General features: G+C 31.0%; 1 protein-coding gene across 4 annotated transcripts in view; it reads left to right on the top strand.

The window, feature by feature from the left end:
• Positions 1-17,825, top strand: part of LOC106690797 (MDS1 and EVI1 complex locus protein EVI1-A) — a 239,930-nt gene that overhangs the window by 94,966 nt on the left and 127,139 nt on the right. The window lies entirely within an intron of this gene.

Raw genomic sequence — 17,825 nt, 5'->3', positions numbered from 1 at the left:
ATAATATTTAGAATACAATCAAAGTAGAACCCCGCTTGGCCATAAAAGGTAAAAGTCAAGAGTGAGACATTGCCGGTTGGTGGATCTGGATCTATTCTAGAAAATCTCTAATATCTATTTTACTCATACTTTTTTTTTATTTATTTTTTTTTATCAACAATCAAAAGCTCATCTTCAGGATCAACAATGTTATCAGTAGTTACATTATTTTGTATATGCATAATTCTATAGTACGTCATTAATTGAATTATTTTATAATTTACTTACTTGAATTTATTTTAGTTTCACTGATCTGTGAACTGTATATTACATTGATAGTACTTAAAATATATTTTAATAAAGGACTAAATATCATCAATATATTAAAATGACAAAGTAACTACTGATAAGATTGTTGTTCCTGTAGATGAGGGATGAGTCCCAAAAGTTTATAAAAAATAAAATGCATGAATTAATTAAGTAGATCGAAAGGAGTTTTCACAATTATAACAAACATAGTAAGTAGAAAATCCCCTACAATAATAATATTAATAATAAAATTAAAATGCAAAACAAGATCTGATACATAGGTTTTTATGTATAATAATATAAGTTAAATTGATTCGATTATTTTGTACAATCCTAAATAAAAATTTCACAGAGTTTGTTACTTTGCTTTATTTACTTAATTTATATGAGGCGAAAATGATTTGTGGTGCGGTCAGAAAATAAATAAAATGTTAAAACAAATTATTTAATAGTACCAATATTTCGGCCAGAATTTCCAGCCATCATGAGGGCTAAGAAAAAAGAACAATAACAGCCAATGAATTAAAAAAAGGAAAAAAAAAATTACAGAATGATTAAAGTAAATGATTGTACTGAATGAAAATTAATAAAAATAAATTTATGAAAGTATTGGAAAATAAAACGTGTATATACAGATAATTAAATATCAAAAGTCAAATAACGTAATTAAGGAAATAAAGATAAAAAGTCATATAATGCAAAGAAATATGGATATAGAATAAAGAAACAAACATAAAATTAAGTTAGACAAAAGACAAATCTCCTCATAAATATTATCCACGGTCAAATATCTTCTCATTATTACTTAATTAATGTTTTCTCAATGCTTTATTTATTGATTTTTTTTTACCGCTGAATAATCCGGAGAACCGGTTAAGCGGGGTTCTGCTATATTGTCAAAGTAAATCGGGATATCACATTTTCTCATCTTTTGGTGGCGACTAGGGCCCGTCGTCTTAGACGAAATACCTATGGCAACACCGGCAAAATATTGGCGGCTTTAACGCAAACTATTGCCGAAAGAGTTATTGATCCATTGGCGTGAACCTAAGCCTTTACTGGTTCCCAATTAGCCTAAGCAATAATTAATGATTGAGAGAAATTGCGTTCCGATATGTTCCTTCTCACGCCACGCTTGAGGTGCTACTCTTTCGCACGCACTCCACTTTGTTGCAACACGGCGGGAATTCTTGGAGCTACATGCTTCAGCTAGAATTGTACTACTTAGGATTCTTAAGGTATCCTAAACGTCATACGTCATAATTATGATCTGCGGTCTTAGGACTTTATGTTGAAATGTGCTATATCAGCCAATGCTGACTTATACCAATAAATTGATGAAAGTTGTAAATGTATTGCGCACTGTTGCACGACATCCTTGGGATTGAATTATGGAGTTGTTGGCTTCTAGTCAGAAGTTTAGAACCACTAGTTCTGATGTGTAAAAACTATTTAGAGATACAAGTATTATCTCCATTTCCTACATAATATATATTTTTTAAATATTTTATGCTTTCTTTTTTCTCAACTCTGCTAAGCATAGGTAATTATTTAGGTTCAATTATGAACACCAATAATAAAAAAAACAGTAAAATTGGTTCGTTGGTCAAATATTAATCATTAATGCCTTTTGGTGTAGAAACTATTAAATACATTCTGATCATGGTAAATTGTTTTTTTCGTATTTCATAATAAATTATATAAATTAAAAATTTGTTTTATTGTAATATTTTATCCTTAATTGAAGCAAAGATATTGGTAGTAAGTAAAAAATCTGGTATATTACTATGTTACGTTATATTTTAATTTTTATATTATTTATTTTATTTGTATTTAAGTTATTCTTACATGCTATTATTTTAATATTTAAAACTGAGCTGAATTATCTAAAAAAAATTATGGTTGCTCTAAACTTATTTAAAATCAACTTGTAGCCTTGATTTTATAATTCTCGTATTTATTTAATAATATTAGATATATCGTCTTGGCAGCAAATATTGATAAATTTTGAGTTTCAAGGAGTGAAAATAGTGAATCTTATGTTATATATATTGTTCAGATAACAAAAGTTCTGTGAAATATTTAAAACAAATCTTTTTTATTACCTCAGACTATTTGGCGACTTTTTTAAAAAATTTTTTTTTTATTTGTACTTTACTAATTTAAATATAATCATTTTAATTCCTGTGTGATTACTAATAAAAGCGTTTTTTATATATAATTTAAGTGATAAGGTGTAGGGATGAATCTAAAATTGAAATTTTTGTAAATTTCAGAAATTCAAAAACAAAAATAATGGGTAATAATTCAAATTACTTTGTTTGTTAATTATTAATTTATGTGATTTCAAAATATTTTATATCCGCTTATCATAGTAAATTAAAAATTAAAATTAATCAAACTAGTTGTTCATACAATTTCCTAATATCTCTCCCGTTATAATTTTTGCTTGATTGCTGAACAGTATCCAGACAAGCAGAATCGAAATTCTTCTGTACTGTAATCTTGAATATGGGAGATCAGACCTTAATAACATGGAAAAGCAAGACAAATGTCTTTTAGAAACTTGTCAGTCAGTGTCTGCAAGGAGGTTAAGTTGGGCGGGGTTAGTAACTCGAAGCAATCCGTCATTGAGTTTCTCATGTACAGTAGCTTGTATAATACTAAGTAGGTGGTCCAAAAAAAAAATTTACCAATTGGCATAGCGCTGTAAATTGGATGTAAATATGATAAAGGCGGAACAACCAGCCTAAGACAATGTTTCATCTCTTTTCCATATATGTATTCAAAAGTTAATTTTATCTTATTTTTTATTTTATAAAATCCAAATTAAATTCAAATTATCTACTGTCGTATCATTTCAAATCAAATTAACTCAAAAATGGTATGATAATTTATTTAATTGCGTTATGCACGTTTAACGCAAAACAAAATGCTGATTTTTATGCAAATATTCGTCGACTCCGCCTTCGGACATCGTTCGCTGGATTAATTGGATGAATTTTGACGTTCCAAAAAGGCAGTATATCGGAAAAACCATTAATCCGTATCGAAGGCTGGTCATTGAATATTCAATAATGTTGCTAATTATCCTAGCAAGTACAGGTAATGTAACAGGTGACTGATGACCGAACAGGTGACCCAAATGTCCCACACCAAAGACCTTGCCCGATATTCTCTATGTAGATATTTATCGTGGGTGTGTTAATTGTACGTTTCTCAGCTTTATGCTACATAAAACAAGCTCCACGCCTAAACTACAGTTATTCAGTATACTTCGGAACGATATAAAAACATAATCAACTCTCAGTGAAACTAATGAGAGCTAGTATGACGCAAAAATATGTTAGACTAGCAATAATTAAAACATAAATTGTGTTGGATAGTTGACCGTTACATATATCTGTAATTATGGCATAAATCAATGAAACATAAACATGAAAGAATAACTATTTTACGGCCCATTTTGACAATCATCAAGACTGGAACAATATAATCTAAGGGAAATAATCTTAGGGATAAATACTTGCATAATGACTAATAAATACCAATATTATCTGCCAATATAATCTTTTGAAAAATAAGTACAAACAAATATTAAAAATCAGTCAGTAAAACGATCCGCAAATAATAGTGAAAAGTAATTTTTTGTTGTTTTTTATTATTATATTTTACTGCTAATGTTCTATTAAATTAAACTTTGCGTTTCTCTGTCGTGATTATTAGTATTGTAGAGCCCATAGGTTATAGCAATAACAATTTATGATTTAAGCAGAAATAACGTTAAAAGTTTCATAAGAAATTGTGAGACTTATATAAATAATGAATTAAAAGCTTAAACTTTACCTTGGGAGTGGGGTAACTCAAGGTAAGACCCTATGTTACTAACTTGGGAACCCAGATTTGAATCCGGCTTTAGCAGATAATTATTTACTGTGTCAGTTTAGTCGTGAGTCAACCCTGTGGGTTCGAAAGCTCTTTTGGGCCTTATCCAGTCCCTATAAAGTGGGTAACCGTTATTAGGAAAAACCTGGTTGTTGAGTGTGATCATGAATGATTAATACCTTGCACAGCCGTACAACTTACAAAGTACTTAACCCATTAGTTTCGTGGAATAGTAATTTTGAAAGTAGTGTTTCGATTTCACATGGATATGAAAACCATGATAAATTCCTTGGAAAATCAGGAAGATAACGAGTTTCTTCTAATTCTTTGACTTTTAGAGCTTAGATTCTGTGTGCTTTTTTTCCTTCTTACTTGTGCCGCAAAACGTCATGTGAAGTGCATACCGTACAATCTGAGGAGGAGGAAATGGGTGAAAGTGACCCGAGATGTCAACTGCGACCTTCTGTAGCTGACGCGGACCGCAAGAGGAAGCACGATGATTGATGATGGCCAACGCGGTGGGGCCAATCTACTACTGTCTCTCCAAAGGTTAAAAATCTACTCACGTCTCATCTTCACTCTTGGCCGGGCTTTTTCTCCAGAGGAGCCGGTAATTATTTCCAAACACCTGGACAACATTCTGACAGGTCATGTTCCAGCGAGTTGATTACCTTCTTGATGGGCTGGCGTTCTACAAGGCTAAGTGAACTGCGAATATTACTAAAGTTCATAAAATCAAAATCATATCAAAGGGATCAAACACTTTATATAGTCATCCAAAACTGCTCAGTTCAATTTTTTTTATTTTTTTTTTATTTTATTTATTTGTTGATATTTACAACTGTATAAAAAAATACAACTAGTAAATTTGATCATAATGACATATGATATGATACAGGATGTAGAGAAACTACCCAGTAGTAGAACTCTAAAACAGTTTACAATATAAGGTCACGAGGCCATCTTCTTTTCAGGCGCCTTGGAGGATTGCCAGGAATGGAAGAGGAAGCAAGGTTAGAAACGAGTGGGTTTGGGTGGTTAGGGAGTTTATTATGGAAGGAATAATATCGGGTTCGGGCTAGATCGGTTACATAAGGAACATTTAGGTCTTTATGGATGGTTTTATTAGTAACGAAATAAGGAGCATTGAGGATTTTACGAAGGATTTTGGATTGTAAAGATTGGATACGAGAGGAATTCGAAGGTTTAGTGGAGCCCTAACAGTTCAATTTAAAATTAAATATTACTAGAGATTTGTCCTCCTGTGTTTGTTCGAAAACTGTGCAAAGTGGACAAAATAATCAGAATTTCTCGCAGTAGTATCAAACTACTATTCAATACACCTCTCTAAATTTAAATCTCTAGTAAAGATATGATTTTGCACATTAATGGTGCTAATAGGTTTTCCTTACTCCACCTGGATTTCAAAAATTGATTAAAATAAAAGCTGTTGTTTAATTCTATATTTTATAATTCATTAAGAGGTAGGTATTTATTGTTTATTGTTGACCAAAATATTATATAATATGTAGTAAGTAGTGATAGAACTTCATATGAAGATTACACAACATAACAAAATTTAATCCCTCGAAATCATAAATCCGAAATTCCTTCGCCCCCTCAAAATATGAGATTTTGCATATCGAGTAGCCTAGGATAAAAAAAAAAACGTTTTAAGGAAAAAGTGCTCACTGCTCGACTTTTTATCCAAAACTACTGTTCTGATTTTTTTGAGATCAAATACTAACAAATCACGCCATCATCTTCCATTTCCATTTCAGGCAAGTTACCATCCGCCATTTTTTATCAAAATTAATTATCAAACAAATCGTTCACTCTGAAAGAGCTTTAATTTTATTTATGAATATTAAAAATTAGTTCGGTATTGATTATGTAATCATTTATATCTATGCAAATTTTATTAGTCGAACAGGCTTTAAGTCGTAAAATATTTATCTTGCCATACAATGCTTGTTTGGTTAGCTATAAATTATATAAATAAATATTAAAAACTTGTTAGTACAAATAAATTCTACAATATTTTAAATATTGCAATTTCAAAAAAAATGTTGGGTTCTCAGTACTGTGGCCTACATACAGTTTGCAGAGATAAACAGTTGGTAAAATCAGTTAATATAGAAGAAACGTCAATAATTTTAAATAGAGTAAAGTTAAGATTAGGTCAGTATTAATTTCTTATATCATAATCTAATTTTAACATGATTTCGAGGATGTGGACAAACGGTCAGACAAAGCTTCTTGTACGGGGAAATTAAGTATATAGACATTTAGTATTTCCTTGTTCGAATTTGGTTTAAGGCATTATATCTGTTATATATTCATTATGTTACTACATTATACTAATAATAATACACTAAATTTTTTGTGATAAAAATATATCCAATTACATTCGAAAGCCTCACTCGCTCCATAAATTTGATGCATTTTTCGCCGTATGAAGGAGACTCCCTGTTCAAGTTTCCCCGACCCCAACAAAGGCCCCCGCTGGCCCATTGCAGATTTTCCTCACTTTCCCTGCCTTGTTTTCCCGGAAGGCACGTCCTCCTCCATCGTCCTCTTGGCTCTTCTTTTCCGTAGTTTTCTGTGAATTTTCACTCGCTCTTCATTGCCAAAAGCCCATTTTTTTTGTGTGTGTCACCAAAAGCCTCCAATAAAAGGGGAACTGGGAGAGTTGACAATGTATAAATACCTGCCTTTGTAAATGGGTTCACACGGCCAAGATTACGGCAAGATGTTTTAGAAGAATGAACGTCATTGTTCATCCTATAAGATATTATATAGCCAATAAATAATTGATGAACTGTTATAAGTTACTAATACTATAACCAATAGTATTCAAATTCAGTATAATATAATATGGAAATGTAAAAAGATAGTTAATATTTTTAGTTTCGAATCATTATTTAAAAAAATTAAACATATTAAGCAAATTTTAACTTATCGTCTTACTCTGATTAAAATTGAAATTGAGTTCAGTAAATAATTAATGTTATTTTTTGGTTGCGGTAAATATTATAAAATAATAATCCTCTTTTTTTTAAAACAAATAAAAAACAAGGCTTATTCCAAAAAAATGCCATGATTTATAAAAATTTTGTCTTAGCTGTTTATGATAAAGTCCATCTTAGTAAATATTTTTCAAATCAAGACCGATATTAGTGTTCTAATCTAATAAAATAAAGGAAAAATAAATTTTATCTAAAGCATGTCTAAACAAAAAATCTATTTTAGGATATATAGGACACACCTAAAGTAAAAAAAAAAATACGAATTGAAATTTAAAAACTAGTCTTTGGTTATTAGTATAATATTTGAACACAAAAAAACTTAAGAAAAGTATCTCAAATAATAGCAACAAAAAAAAAAGTTGACTTTTCATCGGTAACAACTTTTCACCGATTCAGACTACATCAGTACTGAAAAATAAAACTTCACATTAATTTGGACGTTAGATAGCACATCTCACGACAACAGCAGTCTTAAACTGTCTTTACCTATGGTGTAGTGTAACATATACTGAGAAAAATTTAAAAATAACTAATTGTAGTATTTCACGTCTATTTCATTTTCTTTATAAACAATAAATTAAATAAAATAAAAAATACTTTTAAAATAACCATTATTTTTTTAGACTCCTTCTAACGTACTTCTACATAATCTATGAAGAACGTATGCATATCGATGTGAATCAAGAATGTATTTACGAAGAGAATCAATCTGATATGGGAAAACCAGAGATGATCAGTAATCCAAGTCATCGAGCAGATTTATGCAAGGAGGTCCTCCATGTCCGCGGAACTATCTCCGAACTGTTCTGAGTCACTCCCCTGTCAGTGGATGTAGACTTATTGCAAGATTTGTATTGATTTTTCTATTCGCATTCCAGACGGCATTTCCAGAGGTAGGAGAGCTATTAGCTTCAGGTCCCTATGAGCAGTTTCTACTCGCCGATGGTGATATTTTGAATTTCATGAGCCATAAGGCTTGTACAATCTGGCACATAAGTCGTCATTTATGGGGTCGTACATAGCAGATTATTGCTCTGGTATCCCATCCTCTTAAGGTCTTCATTATCTAAGTAGTCCTTCGTCTTTTTTCATAAGGTTACGCTTCTTTTGGAATTCATATTCATGAAGCTTAGCAATTCGATTGTACAGTATAACCCCACTTGTTTGAGCTAGGTGGGACCGAAACTTCTCCTATGATGTGGGAGATCCAACTAATCGTGTAAAAGAAAAAAAAAATATTAATTTAACTAATAAGGTAAAAATTTATATTTTATACAAAGCTTAAGTGATACATAAATATACTAATAACTAATGACTTTAAAGTGACTTAACAGTTTTAAGACTCATGTTTTAATTAAAGTACTCAAACTTTAATTTAGTGATTTCTTTTAAAAATTTAGCATATTTTCCCTTTAATTGTAGATTTTTTCTATTAATATAAGACAATCCACAGCGAAGGTGATGTTTGGCTGGTTATTTACAGGTGACAAATCTATTTTAAATCTGGTGGGACCACCACACAATGAAAAAGTCACGCTTGCAGATCTCAGACTGATAGACCTGCACCTAATCATCTGTGATAGGGACGTCCCTAATTGGGCATTATATTCTTAGTATTCCCAAATATTTATTTTTTAGATTCGTTCGAATAAATACAAATATATCTTAAAGAATAAATAGAGGTAAAATATCCAAATTCTACTTATCTTTAAAATATTTATATGCTTAATGTTTTTTTAACTTTTTATTTTAAAAGGGAGACCTGTAAGAAAGAAACTAAACCCACGCTTCATATTAATGAATCTTATTTTTAATTGTGCAAATATACGTAATTATGTGTAGTGTATGTATTTTATTTGATCAATGACAATAATAGGAAGTCGAGGGGAAAAAAATAAATAATGACCAATGTATCCACTAATGTTGCAATTTTGGATTTTGTTATTTTTCTCTATTATCTTTGTAATACCAAAAAGACAACTAAACATGTGACGTGACTAATTAAAAATACTAATTCTTACACACTATTATTAAAATTAAAATCAGTATGTATTATGTAAAAGTAATTTTGTATTTTAATAAGAATTTTATATTCTAATTTTTTATATTTTTGAAAATTTGAAATTAACGGCTATATTATATCTACTAACCACTACCAAACTACAAATGTTTCAGGCAGTAAAAATTTGATATGATTTTCTTTTATTACCGTTTCAGTATGAGGATTACACTTGAATTGGTTGTAAAAAAAAAATATATAGATCTGTTTTGCAGAAATGATCAGTAAATCAATGCAGAAATAAAATGAAATGAAGCTGTTTCAAATAATTTACACTATAAACACAGAATAAAAAATAAATGTGATATTTTCCGTCCTTATACATTCGCATCTTCAGATAACCCTAGATCAAATTTAAATATTTTTGACAGTTATGATATTTCATTATAAAAAAGAATGCAGACTTTTGAAAACGCTGTTAGGAAAGAAGTCCAGGATCCAGGACTAATAATGAGCTACCGTATATGGGATTTCATTATTCGAGTTCGCAGATGGTCCAGATTTCACCTCTAAAATGCAGAGTGTTTTTTCTCCAGCCCAAATCATCTGTCCGATGATAGCCTATTATTAAAAAAATCTACTCTTATCGAATGAAATTCAATTTCTCTCTGTTCAACCAATTGGCAAATTAACAAATTTGTGCGAGTGGAAACCAACAGGAACAAATGGACAAGAGTTATATTTTATTTGTCCATATAATTTATTTGTCATATCCATTTAATGACATATGGAATAGTTTCTAATAAATATGAATCAAATAACTAAAATAAATATAAATCATAATAAAAAAATTAATTGGGGCATTCTTGTTACTGAAAAGCTTTAGAAATAAAATTGTACTAATAATGTGTCATGCGCCTTACATTACTAATAACGACCATCTTATATTGTATATTTGTAATTTTTTACAAAATATATTATTTGTTCATTATTTTATCATTTATGATTTATCTTTAATAACTTTGTCATTTATTTATTTTTTTTTTTTAAATTTTCCTACTGTATGAAAACTATAAGTACATAAAAAACCAATAAAAGGAAATTCAGATCACATAAATTAATATAAAAAATATTTGCACTTAACAATGTTCTATGAATCGATTATAGCCTTGTGGCAAATATTATATAATAATCAATAAATATAAATAACAACTATAAAAAAAAGTCAGTCAAATACTTTGGTATAATGAGTTTTATAAAAATCGTTAAAGCTGTAAAAAGTGTAAAACCGATGATATAATTTATGACTTTTCGGGTTTGTAAATTTTAGGAAAACAGTTCTAACATTCCTGGCATATTCTTTCTTTAAATAGTGAATTTCAGATTTGTATTTGAGAAAGGATTCATAGGCAAGGTTATTTGGGCTCAAAAGGATTTAAAACCTGTGTTTCTATTAAAAACATGTGTTTAAAACTTTTCACAATCGTATTTCTTCATCCTATATTGCTTGTTGGTAAGTAATTTAAAAATGTGAACAAATTGTGTATGCATTAAGTAAAGAAAGATGAATGAATAAAAAAAAACAACTGTAGAATAAATACTAACATGAACAGGAAAATAAATAACTTACATAAGAAAACATAAATAAAAGTCATATAAAGTGGAATATTATACTATGTTGTATTTCCTCTTTATTCATTAGGATCCAAACCTTAGGCTAACATCAATATTGACTTCAAACTGCATGTATCCAAACTCCATTATTTCTACAGCTAGCTATAGGCAGATACATCCTAACAACTTATAATTAAGCATTTCAAATAGTAGATTTGTGTTAGTCCCACTTCACGCCGATACGATAAGCGTTAATGGATGTTGATTCCAGACTTAGAAGTCAGTAGGTTAAGTTATAGGCAGACGGGTGGCAAGTCTGCAGTGGCATGCTTAGATACTGACGATGTATAAGGACACACTACCCCAGCAGTCCTAAGAAGGCTGATGGCGCACTATCTAAAGGTTAGGACTGGAAAGTGGAGATGACACCCTTCATGTAAGCTATATCATTGCGTGTAATTAAAGAGCACCAATCGGGACACTTTTACTGCCGTGTAAACTCCTCGTATTGACGAGCCTGCATTGCAATCCAGATGGGTCTGTATCTCTGTAGGATCTGCTGCCAGTGCTTCCGTACGACCCGTGTAGGCAGTTAATTCCATCAGGTACCATCGCCTCCCTTCCCTGTAAACATTTTATTGTGCTATAAAAATAACTATAAAATATTTTATGGATAGTATTAGTGGAATATACTAATATGGAAAATCCTTCTTTGTAGATTATATTCCGATTCGTGAAAAATAATGTTGAAATCGGCTTTACCTGTAATCATTTAGATTTCTTTGGCTTAATTAATTGTTAATTAATTGTTTATTTTGATGATTTAATGGGGCGTTGTAGATTATAGAAGCACATTGTCTATAACCTGTACTAAGTAATATATGATTAATTTTTAAATTACTGGTGATTATTTTTCTGTTTATCATGTGAAAAAATTCATTTTATTTTAGAATGGATAGTGAGTTACACAATGTATGCGTTAAATTTGTACTACGTATATCTGTACCGCAAGAAGAGTAAAAATAAAAATATATTTACGGATTCAGGAAGAAGACTGCCTCTATTATGGGGCAGAATAAAACAAGACTGATATCGTCTATTCGGAACATACATTATAGAAAACACGCTACGTAACGAGTGGAAAGTCCGCAGATTCTACAGAGGGGCGATGTGGACTGCATCGCTTATACTCCTCAACCTGGTCCCAGAGCCGCCTCTAGAATGGACAAACAGACTATCATCAGATATTTCATCCGGTTGATTTCTTATGCCGACTTTACTGACCTATGATCTATATAAATCTCTTAGGAACACGTTATCTGTAGCTAAGTTACGGGAAAAGTAGGGGGTTCTCAACGATTGTGTTCGGAATCGCGAAACTACCTTGCGAACCGTTCAATAATTATTACTTCCTTAATAGCGGCGAAGCTCTTGCATTTCTTATGAGAACCTGATTCGAAAAATCAATAGTCGGTTATAAATCGATAAACTTGAGCAGTTAGATTAACAAGAAAGGGAGGTTATTTATTACTATATAATTATTTGTTATCTTGGTAATTTTTCTATTTTTATTTTTCTAATTATTTGTCTAGGTATGGATAGGTTTATTCCAGTGATAAATCCTGAACAAGGTAACATCATGGTAGCATCTAATACAGAATATACTGCACATGCTCGAACCTCTCAAAATCTAACTCCAGAACGAATGCCCATCTGTTTGATTATTAGTACCCGAATTACACTACGTCTCTAAAGCATAAACATAAGCATAAGCCAGTTTTCTAACTGTCAAACCGTTCGTTGGGACAAACCTAATATAGATTTTCAGAACGATTACATTCTTACAGTGTAATTTAAAAATAAAATTATCCTAAAAAATGAATAGCACCCTAATTAACATTGCAGTACGCCAAGTAAGTAACTGAAATTTATGACTGAAACTATAAAACCATTTCGATAGTTTTATATAGTTTTAGTTCAAAAACTATGCATTTATTATTATTACTTTAATTTGTTTTCATTCTTCACTTTCCTTACTTTCATGTTTATTTACTTGCATGTTGTAATTATCAAATTTATTTTTGTTATAAATGAAAAGGTGCTCTATTGATTTAAGAGAGAATATCCTTTATTAAATATTATGGCGCCTTTAGTCTGTATTACAGAAAAAAAAAATTCTCCTGCACACCTGAAGGTTTAAAGGTTTAAAACAATAGTTGAAAATTATAAATCTTTATTTATTTGTTTATCGATTATATTATGTTTCAAACGGATTACAAGTTTTTATACTTGAATCACTTATTGGAAGAATAAATTAGGTTTACTATGTTTAAATTCAATTTTTTTAATTTGTAATTATGCATTGTAAATGAATGAAGAACATTTTATAATTTTTGAAAATATCGTTTATCGTTATTTTAATTATATAGTTTTAGGAGTAAATTTTTTTATAATGATAAAAATAATACATCGTTCACCACAAAATTAGTGAAATAACTAAAAAAATATTATCGCACCCGACCTGAATATGCTTTCCTATTCTAAAAGCGTTATAAGCTTATAGTTATTAAAGAAACCGCTAAAATAGGAGCTTACCACGATATGTTATTTTATACATATTTTAATCTAAAATGTAGGGAATCCCAGGCACTTAGAAGGAATTAATTTATTTTTCCATAATATAGCATTAGTATTATCAGCTTACTATTATAAGTCCGGAATTGGAAAGTTTAATTTATAAATTATATATTTTGGACTTGTATATCTCCTGGCAGAACCTGTGTGTTATTGTTACATAGAAATAGGTGGTGTTTGTAAGGAAGTATTAAATCTAACCTTCCAATTTGAAAATTCGGAGTTAAACTGGTAAGATAAAAAAAAGTTAATCTGATCTAAGTTAAATTGGAGTGTTACAGGCGTGTAGAGCAACTACCCATTGGTAGTACTCTAGTGTCATTTTACATTAGCTGGTCTCCTGGCCATCTTCTTTTCAGGCGCCTCGAAGGATTGTCAGGAATGGAAGAGGATGCAAGATTAGAAACTAGGGGGTTTGAGTGGTTAGAGAGTTTATAATGGAAGGAGTGATACCTGGTTGGTAAGATATTAAAATGAAGTTATGTTTTTGTATCCTTCCACTCTGGATACTCGAGTACCATCATTCCACTTTTACAGCCTTGTATACTCTTTATGTTATGACATTCTCGTGTATTAATCCATTTACTTTTTACCTGGAAATATTTTGTCGGCGATGGCTAACAGTAAATCAAGAGGGTCGTAAAGAAAAGTTATTTGGATCTTGTAATTAAAAGGATTCATTTTGAAGGGGAATAGTAGGAGTAAGGGAGAGAAGTTCTTCTGATTAATCTAGTCCAGCTGCTCTGAGGTATCTGGCCTGATGGTCTCTAAACAGAAACGGCCATTGAAGCCGGGACCTCTCATTAAGGTCTTCGACTAACAACCTTCTCCTTTAGACCGTCTGCCAATCGAGGCTAGTAATTTTATAGTGCTTCAAGAAAACTGGACTGAAACGTTTAACAGAATGAGTATTTCCTTATGAGTGTATACCCAGGGAACATGTGTTGGTCATCAGAATTTATTCCGGGCCGCACAGGACTCTTTGCCTGTTAATTCCGGACCAGATGCTCGCCTAAATGGCAGTTGATGAAGCTCGATTTAGTCTTGGACTCAGTACCCACTACAGTAAATTATTATTATCGTATAATTATGCTAGTAATAATTTCGATTTTTTTAAATTCTTTCTGCTTATTCAATACTACTCTCCCTAGTTTCCAGTCAAAAATTATGCTCTCTCATTTTTTACACATCGTTATTAACTACATATCCATGCAACATAATTCATATATATTGCCTGGTGTGACTATTTAAATAAGAAAAAAAAAAGGTATATGTTCGTTTGTTCACTTTAGTTTTAGGCCGTAAAACCCAATCATTAACGCCCATGTTTTCATATTTCATTTTCCTAGATGGTTGGATTTATACCTCTGATATTTTGATTCTCTTTATTATTATTTATTTTTTTTAATTATTCTTTTATTTTAATCTCAAGATACATAACTCCTTGAATTTACAATAGTAATTTTTTTTAAATTAGCGGTATATATTTCAAGCAGTTAGTTAAAATATTTGTTTTTAGCGGTTAATTAAATTATAATTAATAATAATTTTATTGGAGGTTTCTTTGGATAACAAACTGCAGCCTAGTAGAACCTCCCCTTTTCAATTTTCTGGTAAATGAATTAAAATTAAAATAATTCAAAGATTTTTTTTGAACAATTTATTAATACATGCGAAAAAAAAAATAACGACCACAGTATGGTAAATAATGAATACATATAAACGTATTAAATAAAAAAAAAATTGAAACAAGAGAGAACAAAAACTAATTCATATTTCTAATTAGGATAACTACTAAATCAGAATGTTCCGTCTAATAAATATAAAGAAAATGTTCAATTTAAGCAAACAATAACACATTGTTTTAAATTTTTTTATAACACTACATCGAACAACAGTTACAAGTCTACTGACGTGTTGGCATGTGCTTACTAACTAATAGTCAAAGTTGAAACAAAGAAGAACTCAGTCAAAAAATACAAAATGCTCTTTACTTTAAACAAAAAAAAAAATTATTTTTTTGGATTAAGTTTATATCACAATAATGAACTTGAAAAATAGGTTTTGTATGAACTTATGAATTAACGTAATTCAATTATAATAAATTAAAAAAAAGAAGATAAATGAGCGACCTTAACTAATTTGGTGAGCGATAAACATTACGGAATAGTTTTATAAATTTTATCAGGACACTTGGGAAACAATGAGATTAGATATTTAAATAATCATTATACCCTTGATTTAAGAATGTAAAACAATAAAGCGGCAATAAACTGACGTACAGTGCAGGAGGAAGAAGATTTTGATGTAGAAACTCAACATCTTTGATCAAGGATTTACTTCTATAAGAAGCAGAAATAGGAAATAGCAAAAGCTATGGAACTGAATAAAAATTTAGTGAAAAGAAAGTATCCTAAACACAGAGTGCAAAGAGATGCCTTAACCAAGAGTTCCGAAAACCAAGTTTTACAGAGAGCCTAAAGTGAACTACAGAGTTCATTTTTATGTATTTATAACATTGCTTATAGAGAGAGATATTGATTTTATTATCATTGATTGATTATTAAACTAGGCTTGAAATGAATAATGAACAGTTATTACAATTTATTATAAGAATAAAAGAATAAATAGTGGTAATTTTGAAAATTTATTTAGACACAATTTATTTCTTCTTTTTTTTGTGTTCTAAAAGAACTACTCGATACCTTCCGGTTAGACTGCCTCTTTTAGGAGAGCCCCCTGACAGAACTATAAATAGTAGTGCTTCTTATGGTATTGTCCGATACCTGGGTACTAGTAATGATGTCTTCCTTCGATAGCTTAAAGGACATCGAAACAGCTGGCCGTGTGCGGCTTGCGGACAGGATGAGATATGGGGTGTAGGCGGAGGGAGATCTGTAGATAGCCGCTCACTGGAGCTGGAGAAGGCACGACTGGAGATCGTGCCTGGCCGACGCACCTGCCGCTGCTGTTTGGCGGGCTGTACCGTCTATCATTACATTCAGCTTGTACCGATACTGTTCCTTCATGGATTTAAGGAACGGTGAGATGTAGGAGCCAATACATTAAAAAAAATCTATCAGCGAAAAAAAAAACGGGATCATTCGCTACAGTTAGGGGCTAATGAGAGTAAATGAATACACCAGGTACTTTACTGTACAGGTTAGCATACTACTTAGTTTGAAGCATATCTACCACCATGATTATTCGTAACGTGTTTAGGTGATTTCCACAGTACAGGTCGATGAGGATTCATCAGAAAGTTTGGATTATAATAAATAGCCTGTTGAAATTTTGAATATTTAAAAATTATGGGATTTAAATCATCATATTGAGATCTTGTCGATTTGTTATTGAAATAAATATAAGGCATTAACTAGAGCTCCAAATGTTTTGGATCGGAAGGGTTAAATATGTTTGTTAATAAAATAGGATCCCCCATACTTCCAGTTAACATTCACAGAACTCAATAAACATTTTTTCATTAATATTAACTTAATTAATCAAGTCTTGCCATCTCTATCCTTGCTATGTCTCTATCCTTCACAATATGTTGTACTGCTTAGACGTTTTCACTTTAGTGATTGTTTGGATCGGTGGTCCCCTAGTTTTTTCACTGCGGTATCCTACTTGGGATAGAAGAATACTCGGCAACCCAGTCAAGCACAGATTTATCCTTAGAGCGGTTGAATATGTAGGAAAAGAAGAAAGACAGAGTAATATAAGATCTACAGTGCACCGTATGTTTGCTATTTTAATTTTTGTGTACTTTTTTTCTGTAATATTTTGCGAAAATATGATCAAGGGAATCCCAGGATAAGTTTGGGACACCCCAGAATACCGAGGTGCTCTGTTTGGTAACCAGTGGTTTAGAAAGTCCTAATAGACTGTTGAAGTGAGATATGGTAACTCAAGTGTAACGAATGTAATCTTTTTCTACTTTGAATCTTTGATAAAGGAGTATAATGGAGGGGGTAAGCTAATAGAAAAAGTGATGCCAAAAAGGCAGGCCTTATGTGCCTTTCAAGAGCTTGGCATAGGAATAGAGGAAGAGTAATAGCCAATCTCAGGCTACCTATATTTTCTGTTTCAGTTTATATTACAATGGCGGACGTTCCTGATAACCTCAACGTAAACCTTCTTTCGTAGGCGTGGTATTTTTGGCTTTGCAAGAGAGTACAGTTATGCTACCATTCTTGCTTATAATAGGTTCGTAACATGCAAAATCCTTCCCTTCATGTATGTCAGATCAGGTAAGGAGTGAATAAAAAGTAAGGCCATTTATATGAAACTTTCATTCAACTTTTGAGTTTTGGTTTTTATTGCAATGGCTGTTAACTAGAATATCAAGCCCTTTTCAAATGTTTGTTGACATA

The sequence above is a fragment of the Halyomorpha halys genome, unplaced genomic scaffold (assembly GCF_000696795.3).
Source record: "Halyomorpha halys isolate HHAL.00 unplaced genomic scaffold, Hhal_1.1 Scaffold1874.1, whole genome shotgun sequence".
Classification (NCBI taxonomy): Eukaryota; Metazoa; Arthropoda; class Insecta; order Hemiptera; family Pentatomidae; genus Halyomorpha; species Halyomorpha halys.
Note: the sequence above shows the minus strand (reverse complement) of the source record. Positions and strands in the feature narration are given on the sequence as shown.